At 43.5% G+C, this 20,477-nt stretch overlaps 1 protein-coding gene across 1 annotated transcript in view; it reads right to left on the reverse strand.

Annotated features, from left to right (window-relative positions):
* Positions 1-20,477, reverse strand: part of LOC126465089 (BTB/POZ domain-containing adapter for CUL3-mediated RhoA degradation protein 3) — a 120,534-nt gene that overhangs the window by 65,806 nt on the left and 34,251 nt on the right. The window lies entirely within an intron of this gene.

Below are 20,477 nucleotides of genomic sequence, written 5' to 3' on the forward strand. Positions count from 1 at the left end.
TCTCTCTCTCTCTCACACACACACACACACACACACACACATACACACACACACGTGCGAGTTGTGTTTGCATTTGTGTGTGCATATGTACATTTTCTATTTCCGATGAAGGCCATGTTGGCCAAAAGCTTACTTTCTGACAATCTTTTCGTTGCGACTATCTGCGAGCCAGAATATATACAATAAGATAAATTTATTTAGGAAATGAGCAACATTACTTCCCAATACAATTCTTAATTAAAGTGCATATTTGTTCAAGTACATGCCAATTGTTATGATACCATACAGAAGTTTGTCACGTAAGTCTTCTCCATTTGTAGCCTCAAAAGGTGTAATGTGTGTGTGGAAGAAGAGTAGCGACACACTCACAAGATACACTAGATGCAGAAAGATCAGCCAATCTGAGTGTGTGTGTGTGTGTGTGTGTGTGTGTGTGTGTGTGTGTGCGTGCACATGCAAAACTGGTGGACGCCAGTCCACTAGAGAGCACGAGCAGCAGTGGGTGGGAATAAAGGACATGTGTAGCAAGCAGAAATGAGAGAACTTGTTGGCAGCAGTATGGAGATTTGGAGGGCTGATTTTATCTAAGCTGAGTGAGCAGTACATTTGGTGGCTATTGCACCTCAAGGCTCACTGTGTTTACAAGCCTGATATCCTGTATGCCAGCTGAGGCATGCTTGGATGATAAAGCACCTTTGCTCATTGGAAAACTCATTTGCATGGTCAACAATCACTGGTTCTGTTATCCTGTATCTGTCTTTTAGATTTTTTTCCCACAAAGTTCTATTCACTTAATATGATTGGTCATTGTTGCTGTAAGTGATCTTTAGGGGTGAGTCATCTTATTCCTTAATGAAATTTGTATGTAATATTTCATTACCCTAAAGGGCTTTGTAGTGTTAATCATTAATTATTGGCCCTTCAGCCATTTGTGCAGTTGCTACGTGTAGTTACTTGTTTGGTCAGTTTAAGTTCTTGACCTGTAATTGTCTATTAATGAGCCACAGCACATAGCCATTAATAATTCTTGCTGCAACTGCTTAGTACTTTAAATTACTATGATAAAAAAGGAAGGCGATTTTATTTTTGCATACCCCAACAAGCAGTGATCTTTGCTTTCTAAATTATCATCTTGCACCCATACATTTTAAGGACTATTTACTGATGTGGTAAGCCTTGGGTTTACCTGCCTTATTTACTAGTCATCAGTGCTCCCACTGTTAAATACTGTGTTTTGCTAATTGTAAAGTGTTAAATTATTTCTTGATAATATACTACTGTTCAAGTGTACACAATTTTGTTAACTGGCACCTTGACACACACCATTGTCCTGGATAAAGATGTCCGACAAGGCAGAACCCAAATGTACCTTGAAAACTCGATGTTTTAAAAATGCCTGAAGGAAACAGGGCAGGTGGCCACGGAAGCCCCACGTGTAAAGAGTATGGAGGATACCAGTTCTCCAGCAGGTGTCATAGGCTTTCTCCAAATCAAAAAACACAGTCACTGTGTGGGATTTCAACAGAAAAATCATTCATGACATGGGTGGACAAAGTAACGAGATGGTCAACTGCAGAACGATGTGCTCAAAATCCACACTGTGCATTCATCAGTAAACTGTGATACTTGAGCCACCATACCAATCATACGTTCCATCATCTTGCAAATGCAGCTGGTAAGAGAGATGTGACGGTGCTAGGAGGAGGATTTTTGTCCTTACCAGGCTTAGGTATGGGTATGGCAGTGGCTTCATGCCAGCGTCCTGGAAATATGCCCTCTGCTCAGATGCAGTTGTAAGTGTTAAGCATAAATTGCTTGCCTGCAAGAGAAAGGTGCTACAACATCTGAATGTGGATGGCACCTGGCCCTTGGGCAGAGGATGGTGATGAACTGAGAGCATGATCTGGCTCCCTCACAGTAAAGGCGGCATTGTAGCACTCAGGATTCAGAGAAGAGAAGGATATTGCCTGAGCCTCCTCTGCTCATTTCCATTGGAGGAAGGCTTTAAACTCCCGCAAAATGGTGTTCCAAGGTGTTGGAGATAGCAATAGGGTGCATGATAACATCATCTGCTACTGTCAGGCCAGAAATTGGGGAATGGATCTAGGTCCCAGACAGCTATCGGAGGTTGGCCCACACGACAGCAGAAGGGGTGGAAATGTTAAAATAACTAGTGAATGAAAGCCAGCTAGCTCTTTTGCTATCCCAAAGAACGCGATGACATGTTGCATGCATCTGTTTCTGTTTATAATGAATGCAGTTTGCCATTGTAGGATGGAATGCAGTTGGCCATCATAGGATGATGGTTAAAAACACGGAGAGCATGTCTCCGTGCGCGAATTGCGTCGTGGCACACCTCAGTCCACAAAGGGACTGGGACACGACGTGGTAAAGAGGAAATGCGAGGAATGGAATGCTCTGCAGCAGTAAGGATAATGTTTGTGAGATATTCCACCTGATCATCACAACTGGGGAAATCTTGTTCTTCGAAGGTCACCAGGAAGGATTAAAGCTGCCAGTCAGCCTTAGTAGGCTGCCATTTGGGCATGCACACGGATGGGGTAGGAGTCAACAAACAGATAGCACACAGGAAATAGTTGCTCGAGTAGGTGTCAAAAAGAATGGACCACTCAAGACAATGGGCAATCTCGGTAGTGCAAAAGGATAGGTCCACGTGGGAATAGGTGAGTGAGGACTTGGAAAAGAAAGTGGGTGCTCCAGTGTTAAGGTGGAAGATGTTAAGAAGGTCAGCCAAGAGGGCACCTCTCTGACGGGTCCTGGGAGAACCCCAAAGGGGATGATGTGCATTAAAGTCACCGAGTAGCAGAAATGGGGGACATAGCTGCCCAATAAGCTGAAGAAGTCTGCCCTGGTGATATCGAATGACAGAGGGACATAAATGGAACAGAGGATAAAAAGTCAGGTGGGGAAGGGAAAGGCGAACTGCAACAGCTTTAAGATGGGTAGTCAGGGAGATGAGTTTACTATTAATACCAACCTCAGGGGGAAGGTCAAAACGAATCGGCAAGTAATGTGAAAGCTCCAAGCGGTTGTGAGGGTGCAATTTCGTTTCCTGAAGGCAGAGTACATGGGAATGCTGTAATGCTAAAAGCAGCCATAAATCCTTTTTATGAGACTGAAGGCCGCGAATGTTCCATTGGAGGACAGTCATGATGAAGAGAGGTAGGGGTGTCAACTCAGTGGCTGCCGAGTGACAGCTAGTGTAGGGTCACTACTACAGGGCTCAGAAGCAGGAAGAGCTTGCTCCATGGGTCCACAGAAGAATTGGCTTGCTTGTGCAGTCGGTCCAAGGAATCCAACACAAAAACGGATGGTGGTGCACACCGGCGATGCCGAGACCAACCAGGCTAAGGTACCACGTGGCGACACCATCGAAGAGGATCTTCGAATTGGCAAACGAGAAGACAGTTTGCCTTTGGTGAACTTATTCGAGCCTTTCTGGTTCGATGAAGACTAGGGTGTTGTATGGCTGGAGGGATGGAGGAAATCTACATGGGAGTACTCCTCCTGGCCTAATGGTTGTGTAGCTGGTGGCTTCGCCCCTTGAGACTAGAGTTTGATGGTTTGTTGCACAGCTAGATGACTGGATTTTGATGCTACCTTAACACTAAGCGATTTAACAACCTCAGAGCTGAATTTGAGTTTGTATGTCTGCGCAGCCATGGCCTTCATGGAGCGAGGGGTAACAAGAACAGAACTATGGGTGCCAGATGAGAGAACACAGGGTTTGCGACTAGCCAGTAACTTGTGAGCAACTGGGTAAGGCACACTTTTCTTTACTCGAATCTCTTGGACAGTCTGTTCATCAAGATACATGGGACAATCCTGAGAGGAGGCAGCATGGCCACCATTGCAGTTGATACAGCGGGGAGAAGGAGGTGGACAATTGCCCTCATGTGCATCCTTACCACAGGTTAAGCATTTAGCAGGTGTCGACAAGACGTTCTAGTGTGGTTGAAATGATGACACTGCTGGTAGTGCATCAGGTTTGGAATGTATGGGCAGACTCTGATAATTTCATAGCCTGCTTTGATGTTGGACGGCAGCACCACTCTATCAAAGGTGACAAAAAGATGGCAATGACACCCTGATCAGAGAGGTAACATTGGATTTTGGCCTCTGTTAGACCGTCGAGCAGCCTGGTGTAAATTACATCACGGGAAGAATTCAAAGTTCTATGGGCCTTGACACGAACAGGGTAGCCATCGAGAAGTGAGGCAGCAAGCAGTAGTTGTGCTTGAGAATCAGAAGTAGTCTCCAAAAGCAAAGTGCCATTCCATAAACGACAGCAAGATTTCACAGAGCCAGCAATTGCATTAACACCTTTCTGAATAATAAATGGATTTACTGTGGCGATGGACTGACCGTCTTCAGTATGTGGTGCAGCGGGAAAGGTCTTTGGATTATTAGCCTCATTACGTTTACATTTCGTAGACATTGATTGGGAAGACAATTGACTCATTGCGAGAAAATCTCTCATGATTGCCAGCATCTTCGATGGTGCGCTCCTTCCAACTGGGGACTCCCTTCACAAGGGGGTGCAGCCACCTCAGGTGACTGCGCAAACTTTCCAAAGACTTGACAGAGGGACCAATCGGCAATTTGGGAAGTCTGCAGCTCAGGCAGTTACCCCTCCCTGGACCTGGCCTGTACCAGGGGGTATGTGTGAACCCTACCTCTTGACCCTGGGTGGGGATTGTGTGTTACCCAGTCATGTGTTATGCATCACACACATGGACCGGCCTTCAGGAGTGCGCGAGGAAGAAGAAGAAGAAGGAGGAGGAGGAGGAGGAGGAGGAGGAGAAGGAGACTTCAAACTATGAAGCGGAGGAATGAGAGGAGAAGGGAAACAAAGAAAGGAAAAGAGAGCGAAAGGCAAAGGTGAGACTGTTCTTACGTCAGCGACAGACAATGCAGAACATTCCCAATAACACCCCAGACATGTTCCCCAAGGGAGGGGAAAAGGAATAGCAAGAGGATAGACACACAGCACAGAAGAGAAAAAATGTTGCAAAGGCTGGGGCCCCATGGCAGGCAAGCATGAACCCACCAAAGAGTGGCGAGCCCACTGGGGTAAGACAAGTGGGAGGACCAAGAAAGTTTCCTATCTAGCATGAGCCCTAGGAATTTTGTAATTTCAGCAAATGGAAGAGCGACAGACACAAGGTGTAAAAACTGTGGAAGAAACCCACTACACAGCCAGAAATTCATACAGATGGTTTTGTCAGTGGAAAAGCGAAGGCCATTGTTGATGCTCCACGAGTAAAGAGGATCGAGATATTACTGAAGATTCCGCACAAGGAGACAAGTCCATGGAGAACTGCAAGAGATGGCAAAATCACCAATGAATAGGGAGTCGGAAATGCTCAGCGGGTGACAGGCCATAATAGGATTAATGGCGATAGTAAAGAGGACAATGCTCAGGGCAGAGCCCTGAGGCAACCCGTTTTTCTCGATGAAGGTATCCAACAAGTTAGAACCTATGTGTTCGCTGAAAACTTGGTCTTTTAAAAATTGCTGAAGGAGACAGGGCAGGCAACTTCAGAAGTCCCACGTGTACAATGCACGGAAGATACCAGTCCTCTAGCAGGTATCATAGGCTTTCTCCAAATCAAAAAACATGGTCACAGTCTGGGATTTCTACAGAAAGTCGTTAACAACATGTGTGGACAAAGTGACAACATGGTCACCTGCACAACAGTGTGCTTGAAATCCACATAACATCGCTGGTGAAAGAAATGGGGGAGTAGCTAGAGGGAAGGTGTTCATCCTTACTGGGCTTAGGTATGGGCATGACAGTGACTTCACGCCAGCAACTGGGAAATGTCCCATCCTATCAAGTGCAATTTTATGTATGAAGGACAAAATGCTTTCCCGCAAAAGAAAGCTGCTGCAACATCTGAATGTGAACACTGTCCAGCCCTGGGGTGGAGGATCAAGATGAAGTGAAAGCATGAACTAGTTCCCTCACAGTAAAAGTGGTGTTGTGGCACTGATGATTCTGGAAAGAGAAGGGTCTTGCCCGAGTCTCCTCCACTTATTTCTGATGGAGGAAACCAGGGTGTTAGTAGTTGAAGCTAGAGATCTCTGCAAAATATCGGCCCAAGGTGTTGGAGTTAGTAATGGGATACACAAAGACATCATCTGCTATGGTCAGGCTGGAAATTGGATAATGGACCTTGGTCTCAGAGAGCCATTGGAGGTTGGCCCACATGGCAGAAGAGGAAGTGGAACTGTTAGAAGAACTAGAAAATGAAATCCAACTAGCTTTTTTGTTATCCTGAAGAATGCGACAACACAGCGCACACAACTGTTTACAACTAGGGACTGGAAAAATTCATTTACACGATAACGCGACAAATAACGCGAATTTGGTGGTTTTTAAGGAAATAGCGTGAATTCAACAGTTTTTAAGGAAGTAACGGGAATTCAGTGGTTTTTAAGGAAGTAAAATCAGCGTTTTTCAACAAAATTTCTTTGTGTCTTCGTAAGAAGTGTCGTAAATCTAATGATGTCAGTGACATATTTAATGTTGAAATGTTCCATGTTCAACTATCGCACTACTTTTAGCAGTTGTGACATCACTAGTGGCCTTTCAACTATCAACTTTTGCGAGTGCGTACGAATGACCATTGTGTGATTTTCGATTATTTATTTCTTTTGTTGAGTGTGTGTGTGTGTGTGTGTGTGTGTGTGTGTGTGTGTGTGTGTGTGTCGCAAGTTAATAATGCAGTAACGATATAAAGCTTGAAGAAATGTGATCATTTAGACAGTAGCCGATTGAGTAAGCCATAATGTAACGGATATTTTTTATGGTTTACAATATGAATGGATGTAGGTGTGTGTCCCACTGCATGCTACTAAGTATAATTTTTTTTTCTATTGTAGCATTGTCAACACGGTCTGGTCTTTTGTTATGAATGTAATGCAAGTATTTGGAAGGAGGTGGGCGCTAACACTGCCAACACCGTCATGAATCATTTAGCTTACGACTCTACCACTTTTTACAGTTAAAGTAAAGAAAAAAATCCGAAAGTGTAATACAAGTATGTTCTGCAATGAATGGTGTTAACATTTCCATCTGATTAGAGATCTAAGAATGAAATAAATATTTGATGTTTGTTTCCGAATATGTGATGAGTTCCGAATGGTTGGTGTGGCAGGTATTCTACAAGACAGCATTAACATCTGCTATGGAAAAGAGCAGCTATAAATTTCAACTTCTTCAATTTCCAGCATGCTGGAATAATAACAAGACAGCAACTTGAGTTAACCAGTTTTATGTAAAAAAAAAAAAAAAAAAAAAAAAACAGGCAAAGTTGCAAAATTCGGATACTTTTGTTAAATTAATGACCGGTTTCACGTATCAGAACCCATTCTCAAACCATCCAAACAAAGAAAAAGGTGTACTCTGTGACAGAACACAAACCACGTTAATATTCTACATGCTTGTGTTTAAGTCATCAGTCACGTTTACAGAGACCATTCATTGGCAGGACAACTGTTTTGCGTATGCTCGCTGCCAACCCTTGCGAATAAACAATATTGTGCACAATACCAATAGTATTGCGGTTTTCAAAGCTGAGTGCATATTTTTCTACATGTATTAACTTACCACTCTCTCAATTAACATTGATAGGATTGTTTTTTAATTTCATTGAAATAAGGTTCGTTTAAGGAGGTTTTCAATCGTTTCGTAGCTATTGCAGTTCTACTCTACATCTACATCCATACTCCGTAAGCCACCTGACGGTGTGTGCCGGAGGGTACTTTGAGTACCTTCTATTCCAGTCTCGTATTGTTCGTGGAAAGAAAGATTGTCGGTATGTGTCTGTGTGGGCTCAAATCTCTCTGATTTTATCCTCATGGTCTCTTTGCGAGATATACACAGGAGGGAGTAATATACTGCTCGACTTCTTGGTGAAGGTATGTTCTCGAAACTTCAACAATAGCCTGTACCGAGCTACTGAGCGTCTCTCCTGCAGAGTCTTCCACTGGAGTTTATCTATCATCTACGTAACGCTTTCGCGATTACTAAATGATCCTGTAATGAAGCACGCTGCTCTCCGTTGGATCTTCTCTATCTCTTCTATCAATCCCATCTGGAACGGATCCCACACTGGTGAGCCATATTCACGCAGTGGGCGAACAAGTGTACTGTAACCTACGTCCTTTGTTTTCGGATTACATTTCCTTAGGGTTCTTCCAAAGAATCTCAGTCTGGCATCTGCTTTACCAATGATCTACTTTATATGGTCCTTTCATTTTAAACCACTCCTAATGCCTACTCCCAGACAATTTATGGAATTAACTGCTTCCAGTAGCTGACCTGCTATATTGTAGCTAAATGATAAAGGATCTTTCTTTCTATGTATTCGCTGCACATTACACTTGCTACATTGAGATTCAATTGCCATTCCCTGCACCATGCATCAATTCGTTGCATTTCAGTACAATTTTCCATTGTTACAACCTCTCGATACGCTACAGCATCATCCGCAAAAAGCCCGATATACTACAGCATCATCCGCAAAAAGCCTCAGTGAACTTCCGATGTTAACCACAAGGTCATTTATGTATATTGTTAATAGCAACGGTCATACAACGCTCCCCTGCAGCACACCTGAAATCACTCTTACTTCGGAAGACTTCTCTCCATTGAGAATGACATGCTGCATTCTGTTATCTAGGAACTCTTCAATCCAATCAAACAATTGGTCTGATAGTCCATATGCTCTTACTTTGTTCATTAAGTGACTGTAGGGAACTGTATCAAACGCCTTGCAGAAGTCAAGAAACACGGCATCTACCTGGGAACCCATGTCTATGGCCCTCTGAGTCTCATGGACAAATGGCGCAAGCTGGGTTTCACACGATGATCTGTTTTGACACCCATCCTGATTCCTACAGAGTAGATTTCCAGCCTCCAGGAAAGTCATTATACTCTAACATAATACATGTTCCAAAATTCTACAACTGATCGACGTTAGAGATATAGGTCTATAATTCTGCACATCTGTTCAATGTCCCTTCTTGAAAACGGGGATGATCTGTGCCTTTTTCCAATCTTTTGAATGCTATGCTCTTCTAGAGACCTATGGTACATCACTGCAAGGAGGGGGGCAAGATCCTTCATGTACTCTGGGTAAAATCGAACTGGTATCCCATCAGGTCCAGCGGCCTTTCCTCTTTTGAGTGATTTTAATTGTTTTTCTACCCTTCTGTCATCTATTTCGATATTACCATTTTGTCATCTGCGTGACAATATAGAGAAGGAACTACAGTGCAGTCTTCCTCTGTGAAACAGCTTTGGAAAAAGACATTTAGTATTTTGGCCTTTAGTCTGCCATCCTCTGTTTCAGTACCATTTTGGTCCCAGAGTGTCTGGACATTTTGTTTTGATCCACCTACCGCTTTGACATAAGACCAAAATTTCTTAGGATTTTCTGCAAAGTCAGTACGTAGAACTTTACTTTCGAATTCACTGAACGCCTCTCACATAGCCCTCCTCACACAAGATTTCGCTTCGCATAATTTTTGTTTGTCTGCAAGGCTTTGGCTATGTTTATGTTTGCTGTGAAGTTCCCTTTGCTTCCACAGCAGTTTTCTAACTCGGTTGTTGTACCACGGTGGCTCTTTTCCATCTGTTACGATCTTGCTTGGCACATACTCATCTAATGCATACTGCACGATGGTTTTGAACTTTGTCCACTGATCCTCAACAGTATCTGTACTTGAGACAAAACTTTTGTGTTGAGCCGTCAGGTACTCTGTAATCTGCTTTTTGTCACTTTTGATAAACAGAAAAATCTTCCTACCTTTTTTAATATTTCTATTTATGGCTAAAATCGTCGATGCAGTGACCGCTTTATGATCGCTGATTCCCTGTTCTGCATTAACTGTTTCAAAGAGTTCAGGTCTGTTTAGTCACCAGAAGGTCTAATATGTCGCCACGAGTCGGTTCTCTGTTCAACTGCTCAAGGTAGTTTTCAGATAAGGCACTCACAAAAATTTCAATGTATTCTTTGTCCCTGCCACCTGTTATAAACATTTGGGTCTCCCAGTCTATATCTGGCAAATTAAAATCTCCTCCCAGAACTATAACATGGTCGTGAAATCTACTCGAAATATTTTCCAAATTTTCCTTCAGGTGCTCTAACACAACAGCTGCTGAGCCAGGGGGCCTATAGAGACATCCAATTACCATGTTTGAGCCTGCTTTAACCATGACCTTCACCCAAATTATTTCACATTTCGGATCTCCATCAATTTCCTTTGATACTATTGCACTTTTTATCGCTAGAAACATGCCTCCCCCTTCACTGTCCAGCCTGTCTCTGCGATATATATTCCAATCTGAGTTTAGGATTTCATTACTGTTTACATCTGGTTTCAGCCAACTTTCTGTCCCTAGTACTATGTGGGCATTGTGACCGTTTATTAATGAGAACAGTTCTGGGGTCTTTCTATAGACGCTCCTGCAGTTTACTATTACCACATTAATATTGTTATTCCCTGTTGCGTTTTGCCTACTACTACCTTGTCGCGTCTTTGGGAAGTCTCTTGTCGGGCCTAGGGAGCGAATTCTCTAATCTAAAAAACCCACATGTGCACTCCACACGTACTCCGCTACCCTTGTAGCCGCTACCCTTGTAGCCGCTTACTGTGTGTAGTGCACGCCTGACCTATTTAGGGGGACCCTACATTTCTCCACCCGATAGTGGAGATCGAGAAATTTGCACCCCAGATCTCCGGAGAATCATCTGAGCCCCTGGTTTAAGCCTTCCACTCAGCTCCAAACCAGAGGACTGCGATCGGTTCTGGGACCGATACTACAAATAGTTAGCTCAGATTCCACCTTGCGAATGAGGCTTTCCACCTTCACCAACTCTGCCACCACCTGTATGAACTGAGGACGACCTCTGAACCCAGATGTCAGGAGTCATTATTGATGCCGACATGAGCAACGTTTTGCAGTTGGGTGCACCCAGTGCTCTCTATCGCCGCCGACAGGGCCTCCTCCACATCTCGGATGAGACCCCCCAGCAAGCAGACAGAGTGAACACTGGCCTCCTTCCTTGACCTTTCCAATATTACCCTAAGGGGCTCCATCACCCACCTAACGCTGGAGCTCTCAATCACTAATAAACCCCTCCCCCCGTGTGCCTGCTCGGACCTTGCTGAAGGAGCGGCCACATGTCCACTCACAGGCAGAGCGGGCGATGCCACACAGCCAGCCTCCACATTGACCCTCCGCCTTGTGCGACGCGAACACTGTTGAACCCGCCACTCCCCTTGGGGAGTAGGTGGCCCCACCGCACCCGGTACCCGCGAAGATGTCTCACCAGAAGGGACTGTGGGTGAAGCATGTAACACCTGGGCTGTACCATGCGCCTCACCAGACTCCCCACTGCCGCTACACTCCAAGGCAGCAGCCTGAAGACGGCTGACCGCAGCCATCAGCATGTTCAGCTGTACACAAACATTGGCCAGCTCCTCCTGCATCCGTACACAGCAGTCACACATCTTATCCATCCTAAGAAATCAACAATTTACCCACATTTAGATACCCATTGTTACCATCTGCTTCTTTTTTTTCCATTGTATTCTTATTATAGTCTCAGCGATGAACACATGTATTCTGTGAAAATGCCGAAGCCTACAGTAACCGCTGACGAAAGGGTGCGAGAATTTGAAATTGATGGTTTATATGCTCCCGATAAGTTAACAGTGTTGTGTAAATTCTGCAATATCAGAGTTTCATGAGAGCGTAAAGATTCTATAGTGAAACATGTGCAGACCGAAAGGCAACAAGTTGAAGCAGCCCAATTTGCCAATAAAATGGCAGTCTACAATTAGCAGCAGCTTTGAAACTGCAAAAAAGAAGAGGAGCGGTTGTGAATATCTGGCCCAAAGGACTGTGGAAACATTTCTGAAGGCCAACATTCCACTCCACAAACTGGAGAACGAAGTCTTTCGGCAGTGGATGAATGAGCTCATTGAAGGTGAGCAGTGGTGTTACTTTTATACATATATTGTGGCTACAGCCTGCCTCAAAATTATTTTGGTAAATCTTCACTTTACGTGTACTCTCGATCAGTTCGCAACTGAAGTCTGTACCTCTCATCTTTGATAAAAATAGAGGGAGGACCTGGGCAACTAGAACAGAAATTAATATTTACTTTTTAAATACTTGCAAGACTACAGAACAAAGCAACCTAGATATTTGAGTTAAAATTTTTATTAATGCTTAGACTTTCCCAATTTTCTCATCTTTGTATCTTATGTTACGGGCAAATCATTAATAGTTAAAAAAATAATAATGTTAAGTCGCAACTGTAAATTCTAATCACCACATCTGAGGTACTGGATCAGTGTGTCCCACTCCTTCACATTTATAATGAATGAATGTATTGTAGGGCTGTTAGGAATGTACCCAACCTCAGCACTACATACCCTGAAATAACAAAAAACTAGTGAATCTTAAATAATGGTATTAATTTAGGCATAAGAGCTGATTGTTACAAATCCACATCATCATCTTGGTACCTTTAACTTGCCTGGTCGACTGTTCTAATAACCTGCTGTTCCAATTACCCCAGTTGCCGTCAGCCAAGAGAGGACCTCTCGGATAAGCTCTTACAGGCCCCACAGGAGATGGTGCACACTGAAGTCTCCGAACAGCAAAAAGGGGTGAAGGAGTTTACCTATAAGCTAGAGGAAGGCTGCCCTGGTGAGAAATGGTTATAGGCTGGATGGACGTAATAAGTCTTCGCAGGATTATTCCTTTCATCCTACTTTAAGTTCTGGATGGTTAAATGCAGGGCTTTCGACTAGCCAACAAGTTGTGAATGACAGGATAAGGTACTTTTTTCTTCACTTGGATCTCCTGGATGGCCCTCTCACTGAGATCCATGGGACATTCACGGGAACAGGCAGCATGGCTGCCATTACAATTGATACAGTGGGGGGTGGGGGTGGGGGTGGGGGTGGGGGGGGGGGGAGGAGTAGTAGGAGCAGGCAGGCATTCATTCACTGTCGTGAGCATCGCTACCAGAAGTAACACCTTTAGCCATGTTTTGACAGGACATGCAAGTGTATTTGTAATGCTGACACTGCTAGCAGCGTGTCTCATTGCCAGACCATGACTACTTCATAGCCTGCTTTGATCTTCAATGTAAGCGCTACTCAACCAAACATGAGAAAAAGAGCTTGTTTGTGCACTAAGGTTCCATCAACCTTTTTCATTACCTGATGGACCAGTGATGCCCTGATCAGGGAGGTAAGTTTGGATTTCTCCCTCAGTCAGACCATCACACAGTCATGTGTAAATAACTCCACGCAAAGAATTCAGCGTTCAATGTGCCTCAATGTGAACGCGAAAGTAATGGAGGAGTGAAGCTGTAAGCAGTTGTTGGGCTTGAAAATCACTATTGGTCTCCAGCAGCACAGTCCCATTATATAAGTGAGAGCAGGACTTCACAGGGCCTGCAACTGCATCAACACCTTTCTGAATAATAAAGAGAGTGAAAACTTAAAGGACTGACCTCTTTTGATACACATACCACGAGGAACTGAGGTGCAGCGGGGAGAGTCTTTGAATCTTTAGCCTCATTCCGCTTACATTTAGTGGAAGTAGACTGAGATGGTGACTGGCTCAATGTGAAAAAATCCCTCATGATTGCCAGTGTTTGTGACTGCATGCTCATTACAACTGGAGAAGGAGGGAGGGGGGGGGGGACACTCCCTCAGAGCTCAGGCAACCACCCCTCCCTGGGCCTAGCCTCTGGTAGTAGGGGATGTATGAACCCTACCTGTCACCCGAGGGCTGATAATTACGCATTACCCAGTCACCTGTTACATGTCAAAAGCATGGCTTGGCCTTCAGGAGAGCACAGGGAGGAAGAATAAACAAAGGGAAACTTCAAATACTGAAGCAGAGGAAGGGGAGGAGACAGAGAACAAAGAAAGAAAGAAAGAAAGAAAAGCAGATGAGGGACTGTTCTGACACTGGGATATCGAAACTGCAACATTTATTCCCAAAAATACCCAAGACCGGTTCCCCAAGGAAGGGGAAAAAAGAATAGAAGGAGAGCAGACATGCAATACAGAAAGGGAAAGGTGCTGCAAAGGCTGGGGCCTCGTGATGGCCAAGCACGAACTGACCAAAGAGTTAGAGACCCCTGGAGAGTATTTGATCACTGTCAGATAGTTAATACCCTGTCTTGGCCAGCAATATTGAAATAAATGCCAAGCGGCAATAGCCATTCGAGGTTTATTTAGATATGCGAACCTAGTAACATGAAAACTGGGAGGGTAACTTCCATTCCCAAGGAAGGAAACATTTTCGAGACAGTATTCTCATCACGCAAACCATTAATGGGACCACATACACATGCAGTAGTTTCATCGTTCAGTCAAATGACAGCTTCATTTCATTTATTACCATTTATTAGTAATGCTTGGAGTTTGTTGACACGTAATCTTTCTTCCATTATGACCTATGCATTGTTTGTAAGTAATAAAATACAAACCTTAGACATCTTTGTCTAATTTCCTTTAAGATGCAACAAATCATTCTTTTAATGTCAGCAAGAATGCACACGACATGTCTTTAGGATACATGCAATAATGTTGCTCAAGGGTACATTCGAACAGTTGACAATACACTCAAGTGCAAAACTTATGACAAAAGTAACTTTTGCATGATGTGTCACTGCCAGGTAACACAGCCCAAAGAAACTTTAACTATACACACAGAGAGAACTACTATGATATAGTACAGAACATAACAGAAAGAAATATGTAATGAGATGAGTAGAAATGGCACCTTTATTCATAAACAATAATTGCACTGATGTCAACCTCGACATCACAAAAAATGGGACATGGTTTGTAATAGAGCGTGTGATTACCATGGATGGCAGTGGCCATGCTCTGCGAGGTGCTCCCATGCCGGCCATGAGGTTGATAAGGAATTCTTGTGGTAGAGTGGTCCACTCCTCCACCAGCATGGCTGACAACAGCTCGATGGTCATTGGTGCACGTGGACATGTTGCAACGTTATTTATTGTCATCCATAAAAATTAAGTCATGGCTGAATGCACCCCTGGAAATTTGCACATGGCGGAAGGAGTACAGTATCACAATACGTTGACTGGTGTGCGTGTATCAGGTTCAAAGATTTGAAGGTCAATATGGAATATTATGCGTCACACCATAACACACAGTCACTGAAACGATTGCCCAGCATGGTTCAAAATGATTGTTTTGGTGGTCGGGGTCATGCGTGTGGGTAGGTATGATGTTGTATGGGTGTACTAACATCCAAATCTTTGAACACAGTACATTAAAACGTCAACATTGTTACACTACTCTTCCCCTATGAGCATCTTTTCAGTGGTACATTTGCCCTGACCTCATTTTTAAGCTTGACAATGTGTGATCGCATTAAACAGCTTAGGTGGAGGAGTTCTTGGAATGAGAGGATATGTGGTAAATGGGCTGACCTGCCCATTCCCCCAACTTAAAGTTCCATCGAGCATATGTAGCCCAGGAATATTAGCCTGAAAAAAATCTGTACTGGACAATAAACATACACAAGCTGGAAATAATTTTAATCGGCATTGTTGTTGTTGTTGTTGTTGTTGTGGTCTTTAGTCTTGAGACTGGTTTGATGCAGCTTCTTCATCTCCCAGTACATACTGCAACCTACATCCTTCTGAATCTGCTTAGTGTATTCATCTCTTGGTCTCCCTCTACGATTTTTACCCTCCACGCTGCCCTCCAATGCTAAATTTGTGATCCCTTGATGCCTCAGAACATGCCCTACCAACCGGTCCCTTCTTCTTGTCAAGTTGTGCCACAAACTCCTCTTCTCCCCTATTGTATTCAATACCTCCTCATTAGTTACATGATCTACCCATCTAATCTTCAGCATTCTTCTGTAGCACCACATTTCGAAAGCTATTCTCTTCTTGTACAAACTATTTATCGTCCATTAGGCATCCCTAATAAGAGTCAAATGATTTTGTGGTGGTTTCGGGATAGTGCTAAAATTCTGAACAGCAAAAAAACCATGAAATTTTTGGATTTCTTTGTTTTCCAGTAGTAATTTGGAAACAATACATCCCACAGGACATTTTCAAAACAATAAAATGAAAGATCATAAAACTTCATGCTGAATGACTCAATCAAGAGTTAAAATTAGTCCAGTTGTTTAGCACAATCAATCATCAAATACTGGCAATTTTTACCAATTTGGTGTAAAATGAGTTATGCTCATATTCCAATGTATAAGTCCAAAATGGCTACTCTAAATAAAAAATTGTCACTCATGAAAGTTGTAGACCATCAAATTATGCTTCAGAGTGGCTACTCTAACTTCAGAAAAAAAATCCCTATGAATTCTGGGTGTTAGGAGGAAGATAGTGTCAAGAAGTTTCTGATAAATTAATGGTGAGAGGAGGGTGGGGGCAGCATACCACAATAATGGCTTATTTCCTCTCAGCTGGGCTATGTAGCAGTCATAAGCAGTATTTCAACCACAGTTTTTAAAACATTGATAACTTATATGAAATAATACTCATATAAAACTTCCAGGCAGATTAAAACTGTGTGCCAGACCAAGACCTGAACTCTACTTACTGAGTTCAAGTCTCCTTCCGGCACAAAATTTTGATCTGCCAGGAAGTTTCATATCAGCACACATACTGCCGCAGAGTGAAAATTTTATTCTCGAATCTTCATATAATTAGTACAATTTGAGATATTAAATACTTTAAAATTTCTGTTTTATAAAACTCAGTGGCACTCAATTACAATGGTAGGTTAAAAATGCAGAATTCCCAGAAATTTCCTGAAATTCCCCGATTTTTCCAGGTAAACTGTAATTCCCTGAGAATTCCAGGTTTACCCAGAAGAATCATCAACCTGTGCTTAAAAAGAGCTCCTAAATTTTAAAATTTACTCACTACTCTGCAAAGATACAAATAAAAACATGAAAGTATTCGTGACACTAAATTCCTGCTAAGACACTCTTATGAAGTCAAAATACTTTGAGTCCAAAATCATCTATATTTGTCCAAATATGCAGATTTAGGGGTGATTTATTTAGGTACCTACCTACTTCAGTAGTTAGTTCTATTTATTAATTTAATGATTCAAATAGGTAATTTCTAGTGTTCTGCATTAATTACCTGTGTTTATTGTAAGCCTGTAAAGAGCACCTAACAACAGGGGAAAAGTATGGAATATATTCAAGGGAAAAACTTTAAGGAGGCGAGCTGTTAAGTGTACAGTCAAGATGAATGGTGAACCAATCTCTGTCAGATCTGGTACAATTTTCTGTTTAATCCCTTTTGACATCAAGGCATCACAACAGTTTTGCCTTTGAATTAGTCCCTTATCCATTAAATATTTTTGATGACCATGGAATAATGTGCCTGACAATAGAATCAGACCTCTTTCAACTAGAAAATCCAGTCAAAGCTAAAATCACAAGGAACACAGACTTCATCCTTGATGTTTTGTTTTGTTTTAGGGCACAAAACCAATGAGGGTCACAAACACCCATGTCAGACATATAGGACACAAAGACAAAGAGAAAAGTTAACAACAACTACGTGTTAATCCCAAACGATGGAAGAGAAGACAGCTAAAACCAAGGATGGGGAGATAGGTCTATAAAATACATCATGGAGAAACGGAGGTCCTGAACTAAAGATTAAATGGCCTTCACTATATTGCTACGACAGATAAAAAGTAAAATGCGGTCGACAGCCCACGCACCATTCGCTAAAACGGCCGATATCTCAGAGGGCTAACACAAATGAGAATGTAAGGAGTTAAAAAAGGGCATTCTGTCAGGAAATGGCAGACCATCAAAGATTGAGAGCAGTGAGTAAAAAGGGGTGGTTGAGCAGCCATGGCTGAAACGACAGTGCCCGAGGTGCAACCTACCTGAAATGATCTAACGGTGAGAGGAGGTATCCAAGCAACTGGGAGAGGCTTAATAACCTGGAGCTTCTTCATGTGAGGGGAGGACCAGTCGTGGTGCCAAATGGACACCAACTGCTGACAGAATGCAACACAGAGATCATCAGAAGGAATGTATGAATGAGTAGGCTCAGGTTCGAGGACTGCAATCTTGGCAGCGGCATCAGCAGCCTTGTTTCCTGTCAGACGGATGCGACTAGGAACCCACATAAGCATCACAGTGGCTTCATCAAGGCAGAGCAAGTGACAGCCTTCTTGGACCCGTACAGCACACAGAGACATTGAAGGGCACCAAGAGAGTCGGAGCAGATGATGCAACTGAAAAGCCTGTGTCACCAGATGTAATGCGTGGGCTGATACAGGGGCGAAAAGCTCTGCTTTATATACTGGGCAGTGTTCCAGAAGCTGATGTTGAAAAACTTCAGTGCCAATGACCCCAAGCACACCCAACACCATGGTCAGTCAGAGAGCCATAAGTGTACACAGATGTACTATTGTGAAGTTCCGCATGAGGGTCTTGAAACTGTAGGTGATAGAGCGAGGCTGGAGTAGTGCCTATGAAGGACAAGGTGAACACGGACTTCTGCACAAAGCTAAGGTGGTGAAGGTTTCACACCCACCGGGAAAGTGGCTGTTAGGGTGAAGTAAAGCTGCCGGAGGAAGCGCCGAAAGTGAACTACAAGAGGTAATAGAAAAGAGGGACGTGCCCCATATTTGTGATCAATCTGCATACAGACTCTAAACCACGCTAGAGTAAAAGGTGCCAGTGGCCAAACGAATGCCACAATGGTGGATAGTATTAAGACAGTGTAAGAGGGCCGGACTTGGGGATGCATAAACAAAACACCCACAGTCTAGTTTTGAACTGGCAAGGGACTGGTACAAATGGAGGAGGATGGCAAGATCTGTTCCCCAGGAAGCACCAGTGAGGACACGTAGGACATTGAGGGGCCGCATACAGAGAGCTGCCAGGTAAGACATGTGGGAGCACCAAGGAAGTTCAAGAGCCCCAGGAATTTAGTAGTTTCAACAAACGGAAGAGCAACAGGCCAGAGATGTACAGACAGTGGAAAAAACTAATTTCACTGCCAGAAATTCATAGAAACAGTTTTGTCAGTGGAGAAACTGAAGCCATTGTTCATGTTCCATGGGTGAAGGTGATTGAGACACTGGTGAAAACATCACTCAATGAGACAAGTAGTCCATGAAGAACTGCAATAGATGGCAAAATCATCAACGATAAGGGAGCTGGAGGTGAACAGCGAGGGTTAATGGCGATAGCAAAGAGGACTATGCTCAGGACGTAACACTGATGCACACAATTTTTCTGGATAAAGGTGTCCAACAAGGCAGAACCCATATGTACCTTGAAAGCTTGGTCTTTTAAAAATTCCTGAAGGAAATAATGCAGGCGGCCACAGAAGCCCCATGTGTATAGTGTACAGAGGATACCAGTCCTCCAGCAGGTGTCTTGATTTTTCTCCAAATCAGTAATCACAGCCACAGTCTGGGATTTCCACAGAAAACCATTTGCGACGTGGGTGGATAAAGTGACAAGATGGTCAACTGCACAATGGTGTGCTCGAAATCCACACACTGCCACTGTTAGTAAATTGCGAGACTCAAGCCTCCATACCAGACAGGTGTGAATCATGCATTCCATCACCTCGCAGACACCGCTAGTGAGAGAAATGTGGCACTAGCTAGAAGGAAGGTGTTTGTTCTTACTGAGCTTAGGTATGGGTATGAAAGTGGCATCACACCACTGTCTGAGAAACATGCCCTCTGTCCAGATGTGGTAATATGTATGAAGCAGAAAGTGCCATTCCTACAAAAGAAAAGTGCTGCAACATCTGTACGGCTACGGATCACGATGAAGTGAGAACATGATCTAGGTCCCTCATAGTAAAGGCGGCAGTGTAGCACTCACAATTCTGAGAAGAGAAGGATATCGCCCGAAACTACTCCTGTCATTTCTGATGGAGGAAGGCAAGGTGACAGTGGAAGGATCTTGAGAGCTCCACAACATAACAGCCCAAGATGTTGGAGATAGCAATACGGTCCGTGATGACATTGTCTGCTACTGTCAGGCTGGAAACTGGGAAATGGGTCTTGGTTCTAGAGGGCCATCGGAGGTTGGCCCACACAACGGAAGAGGGGGTGGAACTCTTAGAAGAGCAAAATTCAGCTAGATTTTTTGCTATCCCGAAGAACACAACAACACTGTGCATGCAACTATTTATAATGAATGCAGTTTTCCATTGTAGGATGACAGTTAAAAACACAGAGCAAGTCTCTGAATTGCGACGCAGCACAGCTCAGTCCCCCAATGGTCCGGGACACGGCTTGATAAAGAGGAAGTGCGAAGAATGGAATGTTTTGTGTGGGAAGGGTAACATTTGTAAGGTATCATACATGGTTATCGCAACTGGGGAAATGTAGTTCACCAAAGGTCACCA

The sequence above is a fragment of the Schistocerca serialis genome, chromosome 1 (genome assembly GCF_023864345.2).
Source record: "Schistocerca serialis cubense isolate TAMUIC-IGC-003099 chromosome 1, iqSchSeri2.2, whole genome shotgun sequence".
Taxonomy (NCBI): Eukaryota; Metazoa; Arthropoda; class Insecta; order Orthoptera; family Acrididae; genus Schistocerca; species Schistocerca serialis.